The 19671-nt window shown below is 41.2% G+C and overlaps 1 long non-coding RNA gene across 1 annotated transcript; it reads right to left on the reverse strand.

Annotated features, from left to right (window-relative positions):
- Window positions 1-18140: 18140 nt before the first annotated feature.
- Window positions 18141-19319, reverse strand: LOC142064170 (uncharacterized). Its single transcript, XR_012663020.1, has 3 exons — window positions 19265-19319; window positions 18696-18855; window positions 18141-18219 (listed from the first exon to the last, which is right to left on the reverse strand). It is a non-coding gene; the product is annotated as an uncharacterized LOC142064170 (long non-coding RNA).
- Window positions 19320-19671: the final 352 nt, after the last annotated feature.

Consider the following 19671-nt stretch of genomic DNA (forward strand, 5'->3'; position numbering starts at 1 on the left):
ATTATTTACATTCTTATGGATGGATCCTTTTTATACTCTGAAGCTCCCAAAGAACCTCATCCTTTATTGTTACAGAAAATATTCAGGTAAGCCTTTGGCGACTTTTGTTAGCATCTATGGCTGCCTTGCCTTGCCTGCCTGTTATTATTGCAGGATTTGACGCAAAAGGAAGCAGATTCCTGACTGTGCTGGTTTTGGCTGGGATAGAGCTAATTTTCTTCATAGAAGCTAGTACGGGGCTACATTTTGGATCTGTGCTGGAAACAGTGCTGATAACCCAGGGATGTTTTTGTTCCTGCTAAGCAGGGCTTACACAGAGCCAAGGCCTTTCCTGCCCCTCACCCCACCCCACCAGCGAGCAGCTGGGGGGCACAAGGGGCTGGGAGGGGACACGGCCGGGACAGTGACCCCAGCTGACCCCGGGGCTGTCACACACCACATGGCATCATGCTCAGCACATAGAGCTGGGGGAGGAGGGGGAAGGGGGTGACATTTGGAGTGATGGCGTTTGTCTTCCCAAGGGATCTTTATGCGTGATGGGGCCCTGCTTTCCTGGAGATGGCTGAGCACCTGCCTGCCTGTAGGAAGGAGTGAATGAATTCCTTGTTTTGCTTTGCTGGCACATGCAGCTTTTGCTTTACCTCTTCACCTGTCTTTATCTCAACCCAGGAGTTTTCCTACTTTTACTCTTCTGTTTCTCTCCCCATCCCACTGGGTGCGATGTTTAGTTGCCTGCCACGTTAAACCACGGGACAGATACAGACTGATCATGCACAAAGTGTGCACAGTTGCTACAGTTGACCACACTGTTGTTTCACACATACAAGTTTGTCCAACACAGCTTGAGAAATGCATATATGCAAGATATATCATCAGTTAGCTGGCTATAGACTGCTTCTTGATCCACTACTACTAGCTTCTGAAGAGGCTGCCCAAGGAACAGCCTCCATCCTTCCCTCATCCACACTGGCTCCCAGGCACAGTGGCAGATGGTTCTAATTGCAGAAATATACTTTTTCCCTTGATTAGGCTTAATGTCTGCCTTTGATTTTTGTATGATCATGTGTAATCCACATGCAGTAAACAGATAGCTTGTCATCTATGCTAAACTGCCTCCTTGCCAACACTGATGAACTTACACTGCCCAGGAGGCCTGGAGTACAGACAGAATCTTTATTTTCCTTCTCTGAACGCTGGTGAGAGGCCTTTTTCCATTCTTGAAATGTAATGATGCACTGCAGTTTTTGGACAGGTTGAGGGGCAGGACACAGCGATACTCTGCTCCATTTGGGTGAGCAGGCAGAAAGGACACCAGTAAATGTACAAAAGCTGTGAAGAAAAAGAGGGTGGAATACCTCACCTGCGGCATCTGTCTTGTTATTTGCAACAGGAGTTGGAAACGTATCATGATCCTTCTTTCTTGTAGGTGCAGCCCACCCAGAAATATCCTGATATCCCCAAACCAACGGAGTCTTGGAAGGCGACGCGGGATGTAATATCCATGAGAAAACAAAACAAAAGAAAAAACCCCCCCATCTTTCTCAGAGAAGTGAAAACTAGAAAAAAACCAAAACCTATTAAGATGTTTTCTGTGAATCATGCTAAGATGCAGATGGGCCTTGGGAATGACGAAGAAAATTATGTCCATGGTATAGTCTATAGAAACCAAAATAAGGGCTTTTAATGATTTTTTTAGTTTTCAGTTTTACAGGCTGGTCCAGTGGCTTGAGGAATTGCCAGCAACTCTGCATCTGTGTTTAATGCCTCTAGTCAAGGACTTCTACCAAAGTGTCAAAATATACTTTGATCACAATAACTTGAGGTGCTGCAGCATGTTCAGCTCACTCCAAGTGCAATGATACCAATTCTTGTCTATCAGTTGGCAGTAAATGAACCGATAGGCATGACTTCATGTAAGAATGGAAAGGTTAATATGAGAAGCAGTGAATGCCAGGACAGTTTATTTGCAGACCAGCAGCATTAAACTGATATCCTGGAGTTCAAATTTCTGCAGTGGGGCTTAACATACCACGCTGATCCATTTCTCTTGGCTGAAGTGATCAGCTGTTATTATCAAAATGTAAAGTTCCAATCATGTTGGATCTGCCTGTTCTCTGGTGTTGCATATGTGATAGCAGTACTTCTAACATATTTTTCCAGCAAAATAGTTAACCCATCAACAGCTGAATGGATGCTGTGTAGCTAAGACTAGATTTCATGAGAATTACATACAAGAGACCTTTCTGAAATGTACCAGTGCAAGTAGCTAGATCATTCTCAGGACAGCTCCTCAAAGAAACTTTGCTGTTTCTCTTTTCATTTACCCCCAGGGCTAGTGCTCTGGGATGTAAACTGATTAGGTCCTCCCACCCCTACAGAGTTTTACTCAGATGCTACTTCTGTCTCAACAAAACTAATCCAGTTCTGCTAAGGAAGCCTTTCTGTGTGCAGACAGTAGCAAAATAGACAGGGGTAAGACATTAATTTTGGATTCTACCTCCTTTAAAGTGCTCATGTTTGGAGCCTTTGTTATCAGAGTTCAGAATTCTTACCTAAACGCAGGAGCTTAGTGACTGAAGTCCCTAAATCCAAAGCCTGGTTCAAAATGGTATAGGTTCCTCATTTAGGCATATCAGTTAAGTGCTTAATGATAGGTGGGATGAAGTGAGGTATACTTGGGTGAAGTACACATTGGGGTTCTTATTTTGTTTTCTAGGTTTTATCATATCTAATGGGCAACGGAAATGATCCTATAACATTTCAAAACTTACTTTAATGAATTAATAAAACAAACTTTAAAGAGCTAATGATAAGGAAAGGAGTAGTCTACATTTTCTCCTTCAGTACTTGAAACTCAAACAGCATAGCATTACATTGCAAAACAATGAAATGGAACAAAGTTGATGTAAATCATAATAAGCAACATTGCAAAGGAAAGAAAATTAATAGGTTGGAAAGACCGTTTAAGGCATTATAAGTACATAACATAACATAATTTGTTATAATTCCTTAAAATATTTTCTTAGTTTTGCCCACAAATTTTTAGCCTCTTCTGGAATTATTTAGCTGGAATATCAGATATAAGACAAATTAATAAACAGACTTTTAAAGTGAGTGGAATTTAGCAAACCTACCCCCATGCTGTTAGAATTCACATGGTACTTGGCCAAGTGCAGGGCCAAGTCTATACAAGAAGTGCTTTGGCAGTACAAACATATCAGGATACTGTGGGGATAAATCTAGCAGTGATGTTAATGGTGAAGGTCTGAAGCAATGAATCTGCTGAATTTGCCCAAACAGCTTAGAGGTACGGCTCCATGACATGAGGTGTCTATCATCCCCCTCCCTGATACATTCACACCCGTGTGGTACCAGCACAGCACTCCTAGGATGAACCACTAGAACTGCTTTGCTGGCAATTCTTTCTAGCTACCTGTAAAGTATAGTTTTGTCTTTATAATGTTAACCACAATAAGAAATTTTGCCAGCATAGCTATATTAATCAGAGATCATACCACATCACAAGTTTTGTTAAGCATAGAACCGAACTATTTAACAATAAGACTGCTGTATGACATCTTCACTGACCGACCCGTTGTAAATTACATTTAATTCAGTGGACTTTGGATTTACAGCAATATGAGTCAGAGTCAAATATAGCCCAAGGAGATCCATTTTGAGCTTTCTTATAACTGATGTATCTGCTAAAAGATTCAAATAGTTGATTCCCCTCCAGTTCTCTAAATGTTTTCTAGAATTCATTAATTTGTATGTATTTATTTTATTTTGCTTTGTTTTATTTTAAAGGAACTGGGACAGACCATCAACTGAAGTAAACATATAAAGAGAGGGTTTGGTGTCCCTTGTACAAATCTGTTTGTTCACCTCCAGTATCGGCAGTAAAGAGCAAGTGTATTCCTCTGGAGGTCCGTTGCTGACTGTTAGACACGTTCTGAAGCCAGTTGTGTAGTTTATACAGGATTCTGCTTAATGCTGTATAGGGATCCACTGTTTGTTTTGTTGTACTAGTACATTACACCTCCACGTGCTGGTATTTCTAGATGCATATTTTTCAAATATGCTCACAGTCAGAAATGTGACTGCAAAAACAATCCCCCAAGAACTGCCTGCATTTGCTATTGCCATCTATACATCTGATTCTTCTTTCGCTTACATTAGTGTAAATCAAGGGTAATTCTACTGTTATCAGTGAAATTACAGTGATGCAGAAGTGACATAACTTAAAGGCAAATAAGGCCCTGAATCTTTTCTGAGGGATGCTGACTTAGTTATTGACACAAAAAAAGCTGTAATTACTGTCAGCAGCATTGCAGAACTCATTAAGCAGCAGAAGCTCTTAATGTATTGTCAGCCAAATTATCAGTTCTGATTTTAGGATTTTTATTGTGGGACAGAATTAGTTTTCATGGGAGAAGCAAAATGGATACAGGCTAGTTTTTAGGAAATGGATTGAACATACAGTTTCACAGAGATTTTTTTAAACTTGTATAGCAAGCAAAAAATTTGCCTTTCAAATCATGTATTATCTGAATTCCTAGGTGTAGGGTTACAACTGAGGTTATGTTTTGGAGTTAAAAGAGTCAAGAGTCAATACTAGATTTCAGTTACAATGAGCTCTGACTGCAGTGGCATGTGAAGAACATGAAGTTGGTGAATGGCAGGCTCTCCTATTTGAAGTCTGAGTTATAGGGAGGCTTGAGTTTGAGACTTACTGAGATTAAAGAACAGTTATCTATGGACTTTCACCAAGTAACAAGTGCTCATACTGGGAGATGGAGTCTATTTAGTTTTCAGACTACTTTCAGCTCCCCGTGTGATTTGCAACGGAATCATTACTGTGATCAGAATTAGGGTTGTGGAGCTAAAGTTAGATCTAGAGAAGCCACTTGAGTGTAGTGCTTTGTATGAATAATAAGTTGAGGTTCAGAGTTAGGGAAAGGGTTAGGCTCTTGTAAGAGAGAAGAGCTAGTGTTGGACCTGTTCTCCAAGTATCTATTTGGCTAAATTTAGGGCAGGAAATGTCAGTAGGTGCTGAAGTAACTTTAGTTTTGAGCTTTGTCAAGGGTTGAGTTTTGGTGAGGATTTGTCTTAGGACTGAAACTCACTGGGTTTTTTGCTAGGCCTATTTTACAAGAACAAATCTGCATTAATTGAGGGCTACTATCATCAGTGGCTACAGACATATGTTTGTCAGGCTGAAAGCAGTTGCTTTCTTCAAGTTAGCAAGAGAATAGACAATAAGTTTAGGATTAGGATACAGGTTAAGCTTTAGGTTCTGACTCCTTAAGGGATGTTAAGCTAGAGTTTATAATACGTCTCTGGGCTCACAGTAGCACCCATACCACCAAGGCTTGCCAATTGCATTCATCTTTGGAGGTGATAAAGGTCTTTTCTTAACATTAGAATTACGGTCAAGGTAGAATTAGGGTTAGAGTCTGGATTTATCAAGGGAAGTCAATTAAGGTTAGGCCTGAGCCTGAAAGGGGTGGCTACATGAAATCTACAGCAAGATCTATTGGGATGATGCAGACTGTGTTCAGTTTTAGAGGGGGTGGGAGATGGGTTTCCTTCTTAGGATTAACATAACAGTCAAAGTTAGGACTGGGGTTAACGTTTTGGGTAGGGTTCTGATTCCCTTCAGTATACAAGGAATTGTTCAGAAAGGTATTCAAGAAGCAGATGAGAAAAGTTTACTGTTGATATCCTCAGGTGTTGATGAACAATTGTTTTTTTGACTACTGTAGGTCACCAGCTGAGAGCAAACAATGAAGTTAGGGCTAGGATTAGGGTTAAATAATAAATCTGCTTGGAAAGATGAGCTAAGATCATTTACTGGGATAACATAAGAGATGATTGGAGAAGTAGCCTTAATTTTGTGGAGGAGAAGGACTGCTTGCTCAGAGTTATCAAAAAGGAGGATGGACCTTAGTTTAAATATCAGTAAGGGGATCTCTTAAATGTTCAGGAAACTGCAATTAGTGCAGGAGCACTAATTTGTGAGAGATTATGACCATTTTCCATTAGTTACATGCAAAAAAAGGTTAGGCTGAGGAGTATTCAGAGGTGTTCCCTGAGGCAGTCTGCTCTCCCTGGGTAATATTCCAGGCAAACATAACTGGAGACAATTAATTCCCACTGAGCATTTTCCATGTTCACTTAATAAAAGGACAACAGCTGCAGAAAGATGGGTCAGTTCTGGGTGAGACCTTGACAGAGCATCAGAAATTTAAGACTATGAGCTCACACAGCCAAACTGCTACTAATATAAAATGGTGTGTGCATGCAACATTGGCCTTTGAAAAGGCTCAGATCTCTCTTCTCTCCCCTGCCTGAAGCATCATCTATTGCTAAAAAAAGTCGTTCTTGCTCACGTATTTAGATAGTTTTACTTTGCCCAACTGGAATCCGTGGGTGTCTCTAGTTTGTATTTTATCGGCCACTTCATGTCTTCTTTCAAAAGAGTTCGTGCTGCAGCAAGTCAGCAGGACTGATCCAAAAGTCAGCTGGGGGTATGCTGCAGATTACACAGTTACCCAGGCAGACTGGGTCATTTAACATGTCCTTAAACAACCTGTGATCAGGTGTTGTGAGGCAGGTGTGTAATTGAAAGGCCACTGCCAGTCTTGTGGCTCCTATTCAGAGGCCACACAGATTAAACCGTGTAGTTTTATTTGCACAAATCACTCATAACTCTTTTTCAATATTCATACTGGGAGTAGTACGCATTTTATTGGAGAAACCATTGCTTCACACAGCTAACAAAGTTTCTCTACAGCTTCTTGACTAGAATGCTTCAACAGGGGAAATTCAGTGGTACAGGGAGAGATCTGCCTGCACCTTTGCAAGTAACACTACAAAAGGGTATGAAATGAGAAAAAATTCCATTCAACGTTGTGACAAGCCAACAATTCACAGCATGGTCTGATTCTCTAGGGTCCACAGGGATTGCACAGTGCAGAAAGGAAAAGCTTTCACGTTTTCTAAAACACTTTGTCCTTTTTATTTGCTACTTGTGCCTGAACTGTCCTTACAGGTTTTCAAACCACTCTTGCTGAGTGCAATCTATTAATCCAGCTAGGGAATAGAAACATTTCCGTGTGATTTACATAACCAACTAGCGTGATCAGCTTGAATTGCAAATGTCAGTTGACAGATGGAGTCAATGATTGAAAGTGATAGATGGAAAATGATCCATAGACAGAATATATATATTATTTCCTCTCACAAGTGTATCATCATGAAAACCATGCTTCACTTATAAATCCCAATTCTTCAGGCACCATAGAGAAAAAAAACCCACATTATAGAATCAATACATGGAATGAAAGCCAACCCACAAACCTGCAGAAAACAAATAAAAGAATTTGAAAAATTGCCTAAAATCACATCTACTAGGGAGCATTTTATGGAAAGAAAAAACAGGCAGCACCGATGAGCAAAGCATTCCCTCTGACTTACTTGCCAACCTTTGCTCATAGCTCCTACTGATGTCAGTGTAAGGTTACAACTATCTGGCTCTTTGAAATATCAAGCCTGTTATTTAGGTGGTCATAAATGCTATTTGAATTTATCCTAATAGTTAGATGTCAGCATTTGAAGTATTGTTGCATTTGAAGTACTGTTAGTAGCTGGGAGCACATCTGCACTGGACTTACTAATCTGAGAAAGCCGAGAGAGCTAGACGCCCATGCTGAGTAAGGTGCGCTGTTTCCGATTATATGGTTGTTCTCCTTCGGAACTGTGTTCTTAGGTTGGTTGACGCTTTTTCCAATCTCAGCACTTGTTTAAACCAGTTTTCTTCACTTGAGGGCGCTAAAAGCCTAGCTCCGGAAAGGGAATCACGGCTTGAGTTCACGAGCAATGCTGCTCAGAAGTATCACAACACAAAAAAAAACCAGGGGTGTATGTGTGATATCACTACAGTGTAAATAATGATTTTTATTTACACATATTATAATGATTAAATCTTGCATACTAGAGGTGGGAAGAAACTATTGTTATACAGATCATAACAGATGGCCACATGCTGCTGTCTGCCTTGGATCAGAAGATGACTGGAAGCTCATCCACGAGAAAAGTGTCATATCTGCTTCTCTGTGATCAATACCTTTTCCACACAGGTAAGCAGACAGATGCATGCCAGAGTTAGCCCATTAAGCTAAACAGGGACCTGAAGATTTTGTTTGTATTTGCCTCCATCAGATGTGATCCTAGTCCCCCCAGTCCATATATGTCCAAATTCACAGGTACCATTCTGCTCGTTTTAGTTCCAGGAGCTAATTCAGCAGCAGATCTGGTCCTCTCACAGACTTCATTCACAGTTCAGTTCATTCAGATTATCTTCCTCTTCCCCCTGGCTTCTCCTTTTCGAAGAGCTTTTTATGGCATTAATCTACACAGCAGTCTTTTTTTTTTTAAGATCTATAAGCAGAGCATCCGCTTTCTGTCACTCCTTCACAATTGAATTCAAGCTGTAAAGTACTAGCTAAACTCAAGAGGTAACAAAAGCGATATTCCATTGATGTCATAACCAAAGCCACTTGCATACCTAAATCACATATGACTAATATATTGGTCATGCTGATGTGCCGGGTTGTGGTTTAAATGTTCCTAGTGATGTTCTGTAACTATTTATATGACTACTGCTTAAGAATAGTCTAGCAGTTATTTTGAAACATTTAGAGTCTGTCTGAGCGAGAAGACTACTTCCCACCATGGGTTCAGATATTTTAAACCACTCTGTCCTCCTTCAGCTGTAGCTTGATTTTGCTTGCAGTACCACGCAAATGAGAATGCAACGAGACAGGATGTGTTAATTACTACACATGTGAAATCAGAGCCTGAGTGAAGGGCTGCTGTAAACTGTGGGTCCTTTCAATGTTGATTTAATTGCTAACATTTTTCTGCTTCTGATCATAGCACTTTAGGCCCCCTTCCTGGGGTCCCAGATAACCCCCCCTCTACTAATTTATGCTGTTAAAAATTAGATGGCTCAAGTGCCCATGCAGTCAAGCACAAACACTGAGGTGAGCATGTGGAAGAGTAAGCCTCCCTCCCTTGCTGTGGGGCTCACCCAGCTGCCCGTCCTACTGTCTGTCTATGGAAAAGACAGCGTCTTAGAGACGCTAGCTTCCCACCCACTAGCTACGAAACAATGAGCTCTGTGTGGTCACCTGAATTCCCAGGTTTTACTGAAGTGAACACAGAAAGCTGGCAGGAGAACATGAGCACAAAAACTGTCCAAACTGAGAAGCATGAAGGCCCCTTCTAAATGTGCTTATATGCCCTTTGACAGGTGGGAGGGCTTTCTGCATTTTTTACTAATCATAGAATCATAAAATCATTAAGGTAGGAAAAGACCTCTAGGGTCATCAAGTCCAACCGTTAACTCAGCGCTACCATGCTTCCTAAACCATGCCCTGAAGTGCCATGTCTACACGTCTTTTAAATACCCCCAGGGACGGTGACTCCCCCACCTCTCTGTGCAGTCCGTGCCAGTGCCTGACCACTCTGGCAGGGAAGACATTTCCCCTCATCTCCAACCCAAACCTCCCCTGACGCAGCTTGAGGCCGTTTCCTCTCGTCCCATCACTGGTGACTTGGGAGCAGAGACCAACCCCCCCCTCACTCCAGCCCCTCTCAGGCAGCTGCAGAGAGCGAGAAGGGCTCCCCTCAGCCCCCTCTTCTCCAGGCTAAACCCCCCCAGCTCCCTCAGCCGCCCCCCAGCACACTTGTGCTCCAGACCCTGCCCCAGCCCCGCTGCCCTTCTCTGGACACGCTCCAGCCCCTCCAGGCCCTTCTTGTCCCCAGGGGCCCAAACCTGAGCCCAGCATTCGAGGTGGGGCCTCACCAGGGCCGAGCACAGGGGCCCCATCCCTGCCCGGCTCCTGCTGGCCACACCAGTGCTGACACAAGCCCGGGGGCTGGTGGCCTCCTTGGCCACCCGGGCACTGCTGGCTCATGCCCAGCCGGCTGTCAGCCAGCACCCCCAGGGCCTTCTCCGCTGGCCACTTCCCAGCCCCTCTGCCCCAGGCCTGGGGCGTTGCCTGGGGTTGGTGTGACCCAAGGGCAGGACCTGGCACTTGGCCTTGTTAAACCTCACATAACTGGCCTCGGCCCATCGATCCAGCCTGTCCAGGTCCCCCTGCACACAACTTGGTGTCATCTGCAAACTTACTGAGGGTACCCTCGATCCTCTTGCCCAGATCATTGATAAACGTATTAAACAGAACTGGCCCCAACACTGAGCCCTGGGGAACCCCGCTCGTGACTAAGCAAGGCATTTCCAGAATGTTTGTGATTATGGATGGTGAAGAAAAAAACTGTAAGGGAAAGTGTCAAGAAAGGGAATGAGCTAAATCACCTGAAGATCCTGAACTGCCTTGGCTGTCCTGGGAAAAGTTAGATACTCAGTGAATATATCCTCCTGAACTGCTCACAGGGAAATTAGGACAGCACTGTCAACAGTGGCTGTGTCTATGATACTGATCCCAGTGGGGAACATAAGCAGAACCACAACCTTGTCCCTATTACATGACATGGAAATCACACCACAATAAATGAGGACAAAAACACAGCTACATTCCCTTAAACCCGTAATATACCGGACACTGTCTACAGTGGGTCCATCTAATCAACATTCATTTTAACTCCACTATTGATCACTGACTTGTATCCACCCAGTAATTTTAAAGCAACTGGGCTGTTTTCATTGACACTTGTGTTTACATGTATGAAAAAAGAGAAGATTTTCAGAAGAGCGTATATCTGACTTACATACATGGTTATGGAGGCAGCACATGTAAATCATAAAAATTTACCATCACTGGCTACTTGTGGCACGTTTGCTAACCAAATAGCATGGGAGTGCCAAACACCTATTAGATATCTTGCCTGGGAGAGCGAGGAACGACTTGGAAAAAATAAGTGTTGCAACTCTGTACCCAAATTACACTGTGCTCCGTGCCAGGCACTATACAACAAAAAACAGACTCTGCCTCCAGGTACAGAGGTGTGTAATAAAAACTGTGATCCCGTATGAGTGTAATATGGCTGCTTTCTTACAGTAAATTATATAAACACCTGCATGATAAAACGCTGCCCTGTTCTTAGTATACAGTATGATACGTCTTTCTGTTTCTAAAAGTTTTAACAGTTCCCAGATAAAGAGATACTTGTTCTCACAATATCAGACAGACACTTAACTTTTGGTGGTATCTTGTCCCCACCTCTTTCAGACCACTATGTATTTATGATGTTCTATGTGTTACCTTACAGAAAATGTTAAATGCTTACAATGGCTTCATATGCTTGTTATTAGATGCTGCACTGGGAATTTAGAAATCCATTTAGCACAGGTATATGGTTAAGTAATATTTTACTCTAAGTAATAAAAAACAGGAGTAAACGATTAAAAAAATAGAAGCATCACTTCCTTTCTGCACCAGCTAATTCAAACAAAGCCAAAACACAACGAAGACATTTGGAGGTAATCAAATTCATTGCATTATGCTTTTCAGTATGGTCAATCACATGGGAAAGACCTCAAGTAACCTGATTTTCACCTGCTCAGAAAGCATGGGTACGTTGCCATTGCTTTGTGAAGAGGCCACAAGCCAGGTCACAGTGTTAATCACTCAGAGAGCTGTGAGCTCTGAGCAGAAAGGGATCCACAGTGACAAGAAAATAATGCGCACACTGGTTTCGTAAGCAGTGAAATCCCCTGTAATTTTGTTGCATGCATTCAGAAGGCGAGGAAGTTGGGGGATCTCACAGCATTCCCACAAATCTGCTTTGTCTCCTATACCAGTTGCAAGATGTTATGTTTTGCTAGCAATCCAGCTAGCCAAAGAGAATTACAAGGAACAGTACAGCTGGTCTTGAGTTAATAAGGACCCACTGCCATGTAAAGTGGGTTTGCCTCAGCCCAGTACAACCATTTCTAGGCTCTGCTGGAACACTGCACACACTGTAGTGCTATTCAACCATGGAGTGAGCTCAGAGTGAGGCAGAATGGGAGAATGATTTATGCCAAAGAATTTGTTGGCCAGGGCTGGTTTAGATCTGGCTCATATTTTGTCTGGAACCTCAACATTTGTTGATCACATGGCTTAGATGACTTTGATTATGGCTTATCTTTATATGTCACTGCCCACCCTATAAGATTATCTTTTTCAGCCCTTGGTGGTTTGGGTGTGTTTTCCATATGCTACAAACTCACACTGATATGTCAGTCTACAAAGTATTTTACTCCGGATTGAAGAAGGAAACAGAGAACAAACACAGGTCTCTTATGTGACCCCTTCTCTAACACATACCTGTAATTTATGTGGAGAACAAACTACAGCTTCTGTCAGCAGACAGCAAGTTGTTCATTTAAAGATACAGAAAGCAGAAAATAGGATCAGAATCTCTTTCTTATTTTAACATTTTAACACATGTGGAAGTTTAACACAATATACAAAGACAAACATTAAATATGTCCCAGGGTTTTGCTTTCTGTGCCAATGTGAGATTGAGTCAATATGTCCTGGTAAGATTACTGTGGCAGCTGAAGAAGGTACTTTTCTATGGTGAGAACCTGGCAGCCTTGTTCACTGGTTAACTTTTTCTACAGTGCTAAAGCCAAGCATTTGTGAAGCAGGAACACAGCTTCCCAGACTATCAGGTTGCCTTCAAAGGCACGGGATTTTACAGATTTTAAAACTAGTATGTTCTGTATTAGCCTTCTGATTGTAAGGGTTCATGCTTGGGAGATTTTCTCTCCAATCTCAAAAGCTATGCATCCCCTTGAAAATGAAAGAAATGCTCTCAGAAATCATGGCTACTTTCCTAAAACAGTAGTGGCGTATCTTCAATGACAGGATATGTGAAGTCGAGCCTAGAAATTGCTTGTTTCTAACCAGAATGTCACTCAAAATAGCTCTGTCTAGGGAGACTGAATTAGAATGATTTAATCCAGAGATCTCATAAAAATGTGATCACATACTCTTTTTCCTCCACTCTTCCAACACCTCTGTACTTTGGTAAGAAAACAGGAAACACATTTAATTTTTAAATGACCTGGACAGATAGGACAGTGTTAGGATTTCCAGAGTTAAACTCCATGGAACTTCAGAACAAGCATGACAATACATCAATCTTCTTCACAAATAACCATTTATGATCCCAAAATGCGGAAGAAATAATATGCAGCCTTCAAACTTAGTAGCTACCAACCAGGTAATCAAACTGCTAGGAACAGTACTGTGAATATGGCAGATACACATATATTTGCATGAGTGCAGTATGTCTGCTTTACAGTCATCTACAGTAAAAGCAAAAACGTCAAAATTGGGACACGAAGTTGGGTTGTCAAAGAATAGCCATTAACACAATAATGGTGGAAGAGACTAAAAGCTCTGCCCTTTACATGTTTAGGGGTGCTTTTTGATGGTGTTTTGACATGGTATTAGTGGAGCAGCTTTGCCATCCTGATAAGTCTCTACCTGCTTGATATGTCATAAAAAAAAGTTTTAGTCCGCATTCGAACAGTGCCTCACTGAGGGCTTCTTTCACCTGAGCACCAAATGCACCTGCACTTTCCAGCATACGGCATAATGTCTTAATGTCTTCCAGCTCACATAATGTCTTAATCTCCCAAGACACACAGTTCTAATGTCAAATTAGGCACACTCAGCAAACAGTGCTGTCACCACACTGAAATGAGAATTTGCAACTGTGAAGTGAAAGAATAATGGGTTTGGTATCATTTTCAGAACTATTTTCTAGGTTTTAAAATTCTCAAAATATTGTAAGATCGCATTAGCTCATTTTCTGAGGGGAGAATGTGAGTTATTTAGCTAATTCAATAGCAACACAGACTAGCTCAACGTTATGACTGAATATAGCACTGTGCTGCATACAGAGTTTAATTGCATGGTGTGTATTCATGGTTGGAGGCACACAAGGAAGGAAAGGCTTTCAAATAGAACAGAAGGTAGAGGAACCAGGAAGGAATGCATGTTATCTGTATGCGTGTGTTTGCAAGTAAATTCAGTGCCAATTACAAGAATTACTATTAAACTGATGTAAAGAGCTAGTTGTAGCAAATACGTCTGTAGTGCAAGACATAAATCAAGAGCATACAATGCCTAACAGGTGAACACAGTTCACAGTTTGTATAAGCTACTTCCTTGGCAAGAAGCTTCTCTGGATTTCTGCCCAGGGGCCAGGTGCTCCTCACTGATTGACAGGGCTAACCTCACAGCACTTCCCCCACTGGCATATTCCTACATATTTTGCATTAGGAAGGAAACCTCACCCTAAAAAAAGATGCAGAATGGACAGGAAAATTCTTGGGAAAACAGCACTGGTCTGTACAGCAGCTCAGTTCCCAGTCCAGCATAAGCAGCAGTTCCTTGTAGATCATCTTTTCCCTTCTGCTGCCCATTTTTAATAATTTCCATAGGGACTGGTTATATTTATTCTGCTTGGCTTCCAGCTGTTTTCTTTGCTGTCTAGTAATGTACTTACTAGTGGATTTCCCAGGGGATTCCACATTTGATTCACTATCTCAGCTCTTTAAATTTTTTCAAGTTCAACACTGCATGCCCTAAAATCAATAAATCCAGATGGTAAAAAGTTCTCCCACTGCTAACAGAAAATTGAGGTAACAGAAGGATTACTAAAAGAAATTATTAAGTGGGTATTTATATGAGTATTCAGGTGGTATTAGCAAGACATTTCATCATGATGTTTATATACAATTCTCTCCCTCTCATTCCCACTATTTTCTTCAAATCCAGATCTCAGACCTTCTGTATCTTTCTGACCAACTTACTACCAGCAGCGTCACATGAACTTGCATCCCTACCCAAGAACGCTCTGTAATCTGAGAAAAGGACACTGACAATATGTATAAACAGCACTGGGCAATGCCGTGACACGAAAAAAAATCCTTTGGCAGGAGAGGCAATATAGCTGTATTTACACAGTGCTGTGCCAGGGAAATCAGGCCAGCTGTTTCTGTAATAAGTCCACATACAGCACTCCCCTAATGCAATGACACTCTTCTACCTCCACAGTCTGGCCTCTGAAAATTACATCCGTATTTCTGTACAGTGCTGATATTTTACCTTTTACCTTAATATTTTACCTTGAGGTAATTTACCAAGGATATTAGCAATGTATGGAATATGTGAGATTTATACAATTCTAAGTCAATAAAAATTAAATTCTTCCTTCCTTATAAAGCCAACAGGACTGCACAGATTTTCAGCTGTCTCTCTCACAAGGGAACTTGGACTTTTTAATAAAAAGATCTGAAAAACTAATACTTTGGCTAAACCCAAACCCTGCAGTTTTCATATTTTTCACATTTCAAAGGATCAGCAACGCGTCCGAAGAAAGTAGACACTTCTCCCACAGAACAATTTTGTTAAAATCCCACATTTCAATCAAAACAAAGTTAGAGATATATATATTTTTTTAACAGTAGTCCTGGCAGAAGGAGCTTCTTACTGAAATCAGTAGTGGTTTGGTACCTATTGAGTGGAACACAAGACTCACGTGACTTAGTATTGTAAACTACGTCTTCAGGTGTGATATACAGAAGCAGATAAAGACCCCTCAGTCCTGAACTGCAGTCTCTTTTCATTACATATAGCAATAACATATTGTTATTTGGCTCAATAACATATTTGTTATTATGCTATAATAACAAATAATACGTAACAACAATAGCATCTGCTAGGAACATAACAGTGTTCAGACAACCAAAGATGCAATAGAATCTGAAGATCAGATTTTAAATCTAATTTTTCATGTATCCAAATACGATTATCTTCATGACCTGTTTTACTGAACACCCACTGCTCCCACTGACCGACGTCAGTGTGTGCTATCAGAGATAGCAGCCTTAAAACCAGTCATTTTAGGAAGCTTAACATACTCAGGCTTGAAAATTTGAGACTATTTTCCTTTTATAGTCTTTAGAACCATATCTAGGCCAGAAAAGCCTACAATTACGTAAATATATATAAACATTAGAAATTACTTGTCTTTTAAAAAAAAAAAAAAGAAAAATTAAAAAAAAGTGAGCGTATTTATTTTTAAAAACCAGCAGCCAAAGTGAGAGATCAGATGGGAAAAATATTTTTGGCAGTCACTGCTTTTGACTACAGAGTGAGAAGTCTAATTAAGTGGAAAGACGCAAATAAAATTGAGTAGCTCCCACAGCCTGACGTGCCTGAGAGGTGGAAGACACAGGGCTGGGTAATCACTCGCAATTTTTCCTGTCTGAGAGGTGATAATGAGACTTTATTTGCCACGGAAGCGCTAGTTAGGCTTGCATTTATCTGAATGCCACAGGCTGACTCGTTATGCATTTTATCTTGTGCACAGAAAAGCCCCTTTTGCATTGTATTTTGCTCTTCACATAGGTAATAGTGTAACTATTCAGATGTTGTTGGCAGAAACCTTGTATTCAGTAAAAATGAAGGAAACAGAAAGCTAAGCTACCTAAGATCCTGGTTTACCATGTAACAAAATCCTGTCAGAATTTCTTAAACTGAAAGGGCTTGGACAATGCAGATTTATAGGGTTTTAGCAATTGCTCTCCACCTCTGACACACACGTCTGTGTATCAGCCCTGATTTTTCTTACTAGTGGGGTGACTTCAGTCACACTGAGAGCTATTAGTAGTGCCAGGAATTAAGTTGATAAATTACCCTCTCTCTGACCTTTTATCTGACCTTTATATCTCATAATTTCTTGTAAGAAACTCAGAGTCATCAAGAAATGTCCCTGGCTTTTAGCATACAGTATGGCTTTTATTCATGCATGTGCAGAACTCTTCATGTTTTCCACAAAGCCAGTTCAAGACAGTTCCTTGGCTCCTTGATTCAGATTTAAGAAGACTTGTTTCCTTTCTCTCAGCAGGAAAGACTTCCCCTCTCTGCTCATTACTGTATTCATTTATTCTCAATTTGCTTTTAGGTATTCTTTAGAGGAATCTTCATTTAGACAAAAGGAGCTTTGTTCTGGTTTCCTCTCTCGTATCTTCTGCCTCCTGGGCCAGAATTAACACGTGTAGTAACCCAACAGGTCTAGGGAGCTCTCCAGTGACCCTTAATTATTTAAGCTTCATTTGCTCTGTCCTTTCAGTGTTTCCCAAATACTTTATGAGACTAAATATTACTGGAACAAAAGAAACATATTGACAAAACTGAAGAGTGTGTGTGTGTGTAGAAACTGGGGGTATGGGACTGAGTCTTTCACTTTCCTGCCGGACTGGTTCCGTTATAAAGTGCAAAATAATTTTTCTATGCTGTTGTCACTGGAAACTTTTCCACAACCTTCTTGGAAGTCTCTGTCTCATCATTTTGTTGGCTCTTTTGACCTTCTTTTTAAAACCAGTATTTTAGTGCTCTAGTTTTCTCCTGTATCTCTGTGCTTCATTACTTAAATTATGGCTACCATTTTAAGGAAACTTCCTATACAAATTTTAGTTGCAATAGTTGTACTTACACAGAAGAGAGAAGCTGTTAACTGTCTTGGTCTGGTGTTATTAGGAAGCATGCTCAAGTTGAAACTGAAATGGTTCTATAATTTTGTCAGCTAGTAGAGCGGAAAAATAATTTCCATATCAGAGGTCATTCAAATGACATGTGGAGACTCAGATTTACTGAACCCACCCTCCTCCACCCTTATGCATATGGGTGTTGTCAATGACTTCAGCTGGCCTATTTGTCTGATTACCTTGCACAAGCTTTGTTTGTTGCTGTAACCTGGTGCATACCAAACACCAATCTAGCCAAAGCCTAAAATTCACAAGCAAAACACTGACTTCTACCCCTCTAGAGGAGCACAAGGAAAATGGGGCTCTGCGGGGATTTTGGTGCTGGAACAATTACAATATAGCTCTAGTGCAAGCCATGCCCAAAGCACCAGCCATTGAAAGAGAAAGCTTTGTCTGCACACAAGGTGCTTCCTCTCCTTGTGCTTAGGAGAAAGCAAACATAAAAGGCGTTTCGCCTTCTTCCCCAGGGACTGGCAGAGCTCAGGGCTGCTGTCTGAAGACTGCAAGGACTTCCAGAAAAGCCTGGATTATGGATGTCCATTTCAGGGCTTGGTAGTACTTACACTAGTAAATCAAGGAGATCTGCAATGCGTGTGAAGGCGCAAAATTGGCTGCACAATCTAGTTCAAGTCAACATCCTGAGAAAGGGAAAGAGAAAACATGCTTAGCATTTTATACTTCATAGTCACTTAACACCAGGGTGCACCTATGAGAAGTAAAATCCAAACACTGTGCATGCTGAAGACAAACAGCATAGACTTCGGTAAGTACTTTTTGTTTAAACAAAGCATTCTGTAGTACGTTAGCTACACTCAGTTCAAAATAACTTTTTTCTTCCCCTGAAAAGCAATTCCAGCATAGCATTGTGCCTACATGGTGATATTTTTTCTTCAGTTTTGAGAAGGAAAGAGTATTTTTTCACTTCTGCTCCAGTCAAGCATTCTGAAAAAAACTTTATATTTTTTACCTCTGAGCTTAGACTAGAAGGTTTAGGCCAAAATGAGGATTTCTCAAAAGTACCGAGCTTCTGAAAGCAAAGGAGTTATAATTGACACGTTTGCCATCATTAAAGCAATTTGGTTGTTAAGAAAAGCTGCAAGAAATACAGACCTACCTCATTTCCTTCCATCTTCAGCCTAAGACCTTCTGCATGCTGTGTTCTGGGCCATTAGTGTTTACACCAAGTTCCATCTTCTGTGGCAAAGCATATAGGCCTCCTCCTAACTTTAATCTGCTATCACTGGCTTCCTGTTATGACTCGTACAGCATTTACCCTGTAATTCAAATGAAAGTGTTCTGTGATTTCATGAGCGATATTGTCAGTTTAACAGCATTTTAATTGCTACACCTACTTCTAGTGTTTCTGCACAAAATCAGCAAGAGAAAAAAAATGCCTCCTTTGAAAAGATCAATAAGGCAAAAAAAGTCCGTTCTCTAGCGGGACTGCTGTACTCAGCATTCTGTTAGAGCTGGGTGATGATTTCCCAGAATGTCTTTCTACTCCTACACTGTGAGCTCACAGCCCATGCACTGATCTTGTATAAGTGGTTATAACGCCATGGATTGCATCCGGCATTGATGCATGCAGCAGTGTAAGGCTATAGTTTCACAAAGAGCTTTAAACTGACCTACATGTGAGTTACTGCCAAAGGACGCAGTCCCATCTCCCAGCCCTGCCCTTACCACAAGACCTGATGCCTCCTCTCTTGCCAGCAGTAGCTCTTGCGGGTTGCACACTGACCCACTCAGCGAGCAAATCTGACTAAAAAAGGACCTTTGTTTGCCTTCCGGTTAATTTTCAGCTGAAGCAGCTGATCAGTTCCTGATCCTGTTCACCACAGTGTCACAAAGGAGGTGGTGAAAACATGAAGCAATGTAGAAAGGGGAAAAAGGGTAGCTCACACTGACTGACTCAAGTCCAACCATAAATCCACAGCCTGAGCTACGTACAGGACTAAGTTTTTCCCAATTATATTAATTCAGCCCTATGGATATAAAATTCGTGCACTACAATATCCATGGAGAGAGTTCTACCCCAAATACAAGATGGCCAGGAGACTGTAAATGGCAAAGTTATGTATTATGACAAA

The sequence above is a fragment of the Phalacrocorax aristotelis genome, chromosome 13 (genome assembly GCF_949628215.1).
Source record: "Phalacrocorax aristotelis chromosome 13, bGulAri2.1, whole genome shotgun sequence".
Classification (NCBI taxonomy): Eukaryota; Metazoa; Chordata; class Aves; order Suliformes; family Phalacrocoracidae; genus Phalacrocorax; species Phalacrocorax aristotelis.